The 7,969-nt window shown below is 40.4% G+C and overlaps 1 long non-coding RNA gene across 1 annotated transcript; it reads left to right on the top strand.

The window, feature by feature from the left end:
- The first annotated feature begins 379 nt into the window (after positions 1-379).
- Positions 380-5,653, top strand: LOC307220277. The gene is made up of 3 exons (XR_013840811.1): positions 380-439; positions 1,772-1,885; positions 5,598-5,653. It is a non-coding gene; the product is annotated as an uncharacterized lncRNA (long non-coding RNA).
- The last annotated feature ends 2,316 nt before the right edge of the window (positions 5,654-7,969 follow it).

Here is a 7,969-nt window from a genome sequence, read left to right on the forward strand (position 1 = left end):
TAACCTGAGGTACCACTGTAAGTACGTAACCAGAGGTACCACTGTATATCTAGATGCTTACACTACAGAATCAATGCTTGTTTATTCCAGTCTTCCACATAACAACCATTTTGTGCCACATGACCCGGAAAAACTGTCTGCGGACAAATGCCGGCTCCCTCGGCCTGTAAAGCCAGATGAGCGCCACAACCCCAGAGTCGTTCTCGACTGGACTTAACTGTCAGGGGTCCTTTACCTTTACCTTTTTTCATCATGGCAAGTCTTTATATAGTCACAGGCTAACCAACTGCTGCCAATCTGCATAATTTGCCACCAGCTGTTAGCTGAGCTGCTGTGGTGTCATGGAATGATGAGGGACATTTTAAGCACTGAGGACCATTAGAGGATCTGTGTGACCAGAAGACAAGAAAACATCACAGCAGGCTTAGACAATGTAGTGGTCTAGTTTAAATCTAGCCGGTGTAGTGCAGGCCTTGGGAGACCAGGGTTCAAATCCCTGTTCTGCTGAGCACAGGCACTGAATCCAAACAAGGAAAGATCCTATCCTTACCCTGTGTATTATCATTAGAGACAGGTGGACTGTCCTGTTGGCTGAAAATATACAGTGGTACCTCGCAAGACGAAATTAATTCGTTCTGCGAGTTTTTTCGTCTTGCGGTTTTTTCGTCTTGCGAAGCACGGACTTGGAAAAGCTTCAAAAATCACCAGAGTCTTCAAAAACATCAAAAAAGGCTACCACACCACATGCTATGAGTTGCTCCGTCTTGCGAAGCAAGCCCATAGGGAAATTTGTCTTGCGAAGCAACTCAAAAAACGAAAAACTCTTTCGTCTTGTGAGTTTTTCGTCTTACAAGGCATTCGTCTTGCGAGGTACCACTGTATCTCAACAACAGAAGCTGGCAGTAACACTTGTCATTGTCTACAGTTCTTTAACAATAAGGGTCTTGACATCTTTTGCTTTTGGCTGGATACGCCTGAAGAGAGAGAAAGAATGTTGTCCCGATACTCTGATTTTAAACTACCACCAGTCGTTTCCCATGTCTGCATGTCTCCCTCCACAACAGGGGTGGAGAAGCTGTAGCCATCCAGAAGTTCTGCAACCACAAGTCCCACCACTCTGTACTGTATCATTACCAATGCTGGCTGGGGCTGATGGGACAACATATAGAGGGCCACATGTTCCACCTCTTATTTCCACATGCATGGTCAATAAAGTACTTTCATATCTCAACGTAGCATGCTCATGTCTCCTTGTAGCACTTATAGCTTTATGGAAGTGAGTTGATGGCAACTTACAAGTGTCAGGAGCAATGCTTCAACACCTTCAACATGTGCTGTGTCAGAAAGATTTTGGGCATTTCATAGCAGGACAGAGTTTCAAACAAAGATGTGGTCTCTCAGTCCAATCTGGGGTTGCCTTAACTTCCTTCAGCCTAATCCCAGGTTTACCCAAATCAGTCTGATTCAGTTTGGGATCAGGGATTTCAGTAGAGCCGGTGTACAACCCTAGTATTTTTAAACTGCTTTCTGGCTGGACCTCACAAAGTGCTTTAAATTAAATTATGCCAACCATAGGCGTCATTTTTTTAAAAAAAAAATTACACGTGTGAACCAGCATGTCCTGTTGGATTCAATACTTTTAGCAATTTTTTAAAAGTATGATAGAAGAATAGAGAATAAGAAAAAGTATAAAATAAATGTATGGTGGGAGAGGGGGAGCATTCATAGACAAACCTTCTTCATTGCTCCTGTCTCTCATTCTTTGATTTAGTACCACAGAAGTTCAGCCATTGATGCGACAACTTTTCTTTTGATTAGCTGAGCCAGCAATGCACTGCACTGTCATTCTGCCTATGGAGAATTAAATTTGAGCTCACGAGAACAGGTTTGTTTTGTTCTAAATTAGTTTTTGTTTTGTCTCCTATACACATACTCACCTCGTTGCTGTGCTGATGACATCAAGTGGAATTATGGTGGAATTCAAAGGTGTTTCACAGCTTCTGACAGTAGCAGCAGTGGCGGTTGCTTAATTTTTAATCTGATGAGCCTGTGCTACTAATGTAATGTGCTTGTACGTCTTCGAGTGTTTGTGTATCATTGCAAAAAGATACTGCAGAACCCTGAAGGTGGGAAAAGAGAAATAGATCAAAAACAGAACCAGAAATCACGATGAACACGCCTTCATCTAACAAACCTTCTTTAAGAAACAACTGAACCCCTGGTTGTGTTTCTGCAACCACAACCAACTCTGACCAGTTGGAACCAAGCCAGATACCAGTAATCATCAAAATGACCAGAAGAGAAGAGGAATATCAAGAAGAGTGGAAGAAATTTAAAGACTATTTGAATAAATACCGTAACATTAAAAATTAGAAATTACTTGAAAGTACTAAATAGGTCTAGGATGAAATTAAGAGTTAGTAAAATAATTGAGATTTAGAACCTTAAGAAAAGTTAAGAAATTTTATTTTAATTGGAATATTGTGTTTTAATATTGATATTAGAAAACTGCTACATTGAAGAAGAAGAAGAAGAAGAAGAAGAAGAAGAAGAAGAAGAAGAAGAAGAAGAAGAAGAAGAGTTTGGATTTGATATCCCGCCTTTCACTCCCCTTCAGGACTCTCAAAGCAGCTAACATTCTCCTTTCCCTTCCTCCCCCACAACAAATACTCTGTGAGGTGAGTGGGGCTGAGAGACTTCAAAGAAGTGTGACTGGCCCAAGGTCATCTGCATGTGGAGGAGCGGGGAAGCAAACCTGGTTCCCCAGATTACGAGACTGCCGCTCTTAACCACTACACCACACTGGCTTAAATACAAGGAAATTCAGATGGGAGGGCTCAGAGGAAGTCAAAACCATGTTTATGACGTTAGAAGTTTAAATAACCAATTAATTTGTATTGTCTGGGTGTTCGTAGACATGTATTTTTCTTTTCCTGTTTTCTTTTTTGTTTATATTTGTGATTTTGTTTTTTGTTTGTTTTTTGTTGTAGTATGTGTTATATTTGTAAGAAACTTAATAAAAACTATTAAAAAAAGAGATAATCATCAAAATGATAATCTCTTCTGACAGTGAAAGCCAAATTGTAATGTTATTAATCCTCGGTGACTGTGAAAGGGCATGTACATGTTGGAATTAAGAGCTAACTACGATGGCTGTGCTGGGATTCTAACTCACGAAATTCTAACTCATGTCTGGACAGAGGAACTTCATCATGAAGAAGATTATACATGCCATGTCTCTTTGCATGAAGGTAATGGATTCTCTGAATTCACATGGCTCATAGCTATTTTATGCTCTACTGAGAGAAAAGGGCATCATCCCCCAGGTGAAGAAGCAGGATTGGTCTGTAGAAGTTACAAGATAAAATCCTGCCCATTTACACTCCCATTTCTGTACTGACAAAAACAATAACATTGTTCACTTATACAGGTTACCATATCAGAGACCAGTCTCCCCCAGATGGCGTACCTGAATCCATTGGTTTAGGTCTTATCCTCCAGAACAGGAGAAAACAATCTTGTTCCATCTTCCATGTGACATTCCTTAAGATACAACAGGGGCTGTTGTAGTAACTGTGGGAGTAGAATTCCATGTTACAGAGCTGGGTCTTGGGAAATATAAAGTGGGGAAAAAAATTATATCTTCTATCAGATATTCAGCAGGATTGAATGAATATACTTTTAATGATGCACATATGTTTTGGCTATGATAATATCATCTGTTCTTCAGAACAGTAAAAATATGGGAGAATAATCTCAGAATGTGTTAATTAGATTCTGTTGCATGTTTTATTTTTCCTGTTCCCGCCAACTATTTTTGTAATTTGGAAAAATTGAATAACAATATTTTTTAGAAAAGAATTAGAATCTGTTGTTTGGGTGGAGATTTATGGGGATCTAAGCTTTCCCCCTTCTATGTTGCTATCAACAATTGGACTCCTTTCTTTTTTTCCATATAATCTACTCGGTGGAGTCAACAAAATATTGTAAATCTGTCCTGTCTTGTAGCATGGGAATGGTAATGGGGCAACTTCACTCTCCTCCCCCACCCCGATTAAGTACAAATACGACTGCAATGAAAGGACTACCCTGATGTTTGTTATCTTGATCTGGCCAATTATGCAGTCATGGGTCTTCTCACACGTTGATTATTTTAACATTGTTACCTGCTTTTGGGGGAAGAGCAGCAGGTTATAGATCGACATCAGTAGATACAGTGGTACCTCAGGTTAAGTACTTAATTTGTTCTGGAGGTCCGTTCTTAACCTGAAACTGTTCTTAACCTGAAGCACCACTTTAGCTAATGGGGCCTCCTGCTGCCGCCGCGCTGCCAGAGCACGATTTCTGTTCTCATCCTGAAGCAAAGTTCTTAACCTGAGGTACTATTTCTGGGTTAGCGGAGTCTGTACATGACATGAGCCAACAGTGTGATGCGGCAGCTAAAAAAGCCAATGCAATTCTGAGCTGCATCAATAGGAGTATAGCATCTAGATCAAGGGAAGTAATAGTGCCACTGTATTCTGCTCTGGTCAGACCTCACCTGGAGTACTGTGTCCAGTTCTGGGCACCACAGTTCAAGAAGGACACTGACAAACTGGAACGTGTCCAGAGGAGGGCAACCAAAATGGTCAAAGGCCTGGAAACGATGCCTTATGAGGAACGGCTAAGGGAGCTGGGCATGTTTAGCCTGGAGAAGAGGAGGTTAAGGGGTGATATGATAGCCATGTTCAAATATATAAAAGGATGTCACATAGAGGAGGGAGAAAGGTTGTTTTCTGCTGCTCCAGAGAAGCGGACACGGAGCAATGGTTCCAAACTACAAGAAAGAAGATTCCACCTAAACATTAGGAAGAACTTCCTGACAGTAAGAGCTGTTTGACAGTGGAATTTGCTGCCAAGGAGTGTGGTGGAGTCTCCTTCTTTGGAGGTCTTTAAGCAGAGGCTTGACAACCATATGTCAGGAGTGCTCTGATGGTGTTTCCTGTTTGGTAGGGGGTTGGACTCGATGGCCCTTGTGGTCTCTTCCAACTCTATGATTTTATGATTCTATGATTCTATGTAACCTGAAGCATATGTAACCCGAGGTACCACTGTAATCTGTGGAATTAAGTGAAATGGAACCAGAAGTTAGGCTGTCTGAATCCAAAGGTGTATCTACACTTCAGACACCTTCAACCAGGGTCAATATTTGCTCACACTCCCCAGGAATCCTTGATAACTGTCATCTGTGCAACAGATCTCCAGCAAAAGCTCTCAGTGCTCATGCTATACTACAGTTCCCAAACCCCTTTGGAAAAAGCTATAACTGAACTAGTATATTTTTGTAGTAATATTTACTCTTTGAGGCATTCCCATATGACGTGAGTTGAAGTATTACTGCCTAGAAATGTTCCCCTACTAGGTCCATCAGTCTCTGTGTGTACATTATTACTTATATCCACACTACAAACACATTTTAGAAAGCCTGTAGAATACAAAATAGAAGCTTAGGTTTTCAAGTTGAGATTGAATTTTTAAATTTTATTTTAAGCAGCAAAATAATATGTTTTTTCTCTCTTTGAGAATATACTGTAATTGCTATTCATTTCTTTAAGCAGAACTCCACCATCAGTTTATGAAACCTGGATGTTAACATTTAAGGCTACCAATGAGGTAAGCTGGTTTTTCTTGTCAAGTTCCGTGCACACAAACATCAATTTTACTCCTTTTCAAGTAAAATGTGTGCCACACTATGCAGGATGATATATTAGCACAGTATGTTTAATTGGTAAGAAATGATAAGTGGAACAGTGGCCCCGCAGGGATCATCCAAATCATACTAGAATCAAAAGGGGTGAGAGATGAGTGCATCTGTGTGACAAAATGGAACATTCTGGACCCTCCTGACAAAGAACCAACTGTAAGGTGCCAAGGAATTCAAAATGGGGATTTATTCTGCAGAACCCATGTGCTTTCTGCCATAAAGCACCAAAACAGCTTCCATGTACTGGAGGGGTACTGGCTTCATCTTTCCCACAACGCAGCTCTACCTATATAATAGAAAAGAAGGTACAGCAGCTCATTAGCCCAACCAGAACTAGGGCTGAGCCAAAATATTCAGCTCAACTATTGGGAGGCTTTTGTGCAGTTGGACAAAAATTCCATCAAAGACTGATTTGCGGGGAGGGGGTCTTAACCCTAATTGTGAGGTAGCTGCATATTTTCCTTACTTTTACTTTTACTTTTTCCTTTCCTTTCCTTTTAAACTTACCCCTGCTTGGCTTTTTTGTATGCAAAAGAAAGAAAGAATCCCTCTACTTTGCCCATCTCTGACTGTGATTCCCTGAATATCCCACACAAATGGTCCCACAAAAGCGGTGTAACTGGCACACCTTTAGCCCAAACAGGTGAGACGAGGAACCAGTTCTGGCCTGTGCAATTGTGGAGCCCTCAGTCTGAAGAAGAAGAAGGAGAGTTTGGATTTGATATCCCACTTTATCACTACCCGAAGGAGTCTCAAAGTGGCTAACATTCTCCTTTCCCTTCCTCCCCCACAACAAACACTCTGTGAGGTGAATGGGGCTGAGAGACTTCAAAGAAGTGTGACTAGCCCAAGGTCACCCAGCAGCTGCATGTGGAGGAGCGGGGAATCGAACCCGGTTCACCAGATTGCGAGTCCACTGCTCTTAACCACTACACCACACTGAAGCATTTGTCCAGCTCTGGCGTCATGCAGACTGCATGGCTTAACCTTGCCTTCATTACCTGCTTGATCTGGAACCTGCCTGGCTGCCAGCCCAGTTTCAAGAATATATTTTGCCCCTTGCCCTTGGAGATTTGATCTGCCTGTGCCAGATCCAGACCCCTAGCTGTGTCTTGTCTTGGAGAGTTTTAAAACCTGACACCAAATTAGGCTTCCCACATGTTCCTAATGCACTCATAGAAACAGATCTTCTTATAGGCTGAACTGGTTAATGGCGAAGCCTCATTAACATCACTGAGGTTATTGGGGTTCTACTTTTGATTGAAATGTGGTGGGAAATAAAAATATAAACTCCTGATGTCACCAGAGAACCCAAATAATATGATGGTTGTTTTGTTGTTATCATTTTTTTTATTACAAAGTTATTTTTATGGCTCTCGTTTTGCTTTGTTTTTTAAATAAATTTTTATTAAGATTTTAAAGGTTACAGAGAAAGAAAAAAAAGAAAAAGAAGAAGAAAACAATACATATCCGCAAAAAACAGAAAACAGAAAAAAGAAATAAAAAACATATCAAACCTTTAACTCGCTTACTTACATTCACTTATTTCCTTGACTTCCTCACGCCTCCCATTTTTGTATTCTAATTCAGTTAAATATTCCAGCAAATCCTTCCAACTTTGTTTTTATGCTGATAATTTATCTTAACATATTATACGTAATTTTTACCTTCTCTCTTTCACCAATTCGTTTTTACTTAATCCTTTATATCCTTTCTGCTAAAACCACATAATTTTTTTCCCCAACATCTTTCTAACATTCCTTAATTTTACAATATTTCTGAAGATAAACTTTAAATTTCTTCCACTCTTCTTCCACCAACTCTTCTCCTTGGTCTCAGATTCTGCCAGTCATCTCAGCCAGTTCCATATAGTTATGGCTCTGGTTTTGTATCATAAGCTTGTAGGGATTTTAGGAAGGGTTCTTGCTGGGTTTTTGCCATCTAAAGCTCCAGAAAAGATTTTAAATGAATGAATGGATAGGTACATTGTTGATGTTCATAGGTAAAGTAAAAAAAATCCCTTCCAGTAGCACCTTAGAGATCAACTACGTTTGTTATTGGTATGAGCTTTCGTGTGCATGCACACTTCTTCAGATAGCATGCACCCGAAAGCTCATACCAATAACAAACTTAGTTGGTCTCTAAGGTGCTACTGGAAGGGATTGTTGTTGTTGTTTTTTTACTATGGCAGACCTACACGGCTACCTACCTATAAAGAGGTAAAGT

This window comes from Podarcis cretensis (assembly GCF_951804945.1).
Source record: "Podarcis cretensis genome assembly, chromosome: 7".
Taxonomy (NCBI): domain Eukaryota; kingdom Metazoa; phylum Chordata; class Lepidosauria; order Squamata; family Lacertidae; genus Podarcis; species Podarcis cretensis.